This window comes from Capsicum annuum, unplaced genomic scaffold (genome assembly GCF_002878395.1).
Source record: "Capsicum annuum cultivar UCD-10X-F1 unplaced genomic scaffold, UCD10Xv1.1 ctg4857, whole genome shotgun sequence".
Taxonomy (NCBI): Eukaryota; Viridiplantae; Streptophyta; class Magnoliopsida; order Solanales; family Solanaceae; genus Capsicum; species Capsicum annuum.
The window spans coordinates 77,394-78,035 of record NW_025856286.1 but is presented as its reverse complement, the minus strand read 5'-3'; positions in this window follow the sequence as shown (position 1 = coordinate 78,035).

The window sequence follows — 642 nt, the reverse complement described above, 5'->3', positions numbered from 1 at the left end:
GCTAGCCCTTATGGCCTCAGAAAATAACCCACCAGATGTATCCCACTTAGCCTGAGCAACAACCAATTAAGAAATAGAATAAATTAGCTTGCAAAATTCTGCATTAGTCACCTCACCCTGAGGAGGACTAGTCTTAATTGGTGGAACTCTAAAACCATCAGAGATAAGGACCCTGAGATTGAAGACAAACTCCAGACATAGGACGTACCCTATCAACATTGTCCTCAGATGGGACAAAAAGATTTCCTTGTGTTCTAGATCTACGAGGCTTGATATGAAAGATGAATAAACAAGGATTAGACAAGGATCCAATACTTAGGCTCCAAGCTTGAAAATAAAATACCAAGAAAGTGAAACATTACTAAATGCCCCGTAGCCTCTCTCTTATGAGTGTGGCATGCTAAACACCTATAAAACCAACTCTACTAGACACGGCTCTGTGGACTCCCCAATTAACCATGAACCTAAAGCTCTGATACCAACCTAACATAACTCGACTCAGGACCTTATTGTATTGGGTGTCCCATGTCCAATCGGGTCTGGAGACCACCCCCGTTACCCAACCCAACCTCCAGACGCCTACTCTAAGTTTGCTAAATTTCAAACATTTAAAAAGCTAAAGTTATTATTCAAGTCAAGATC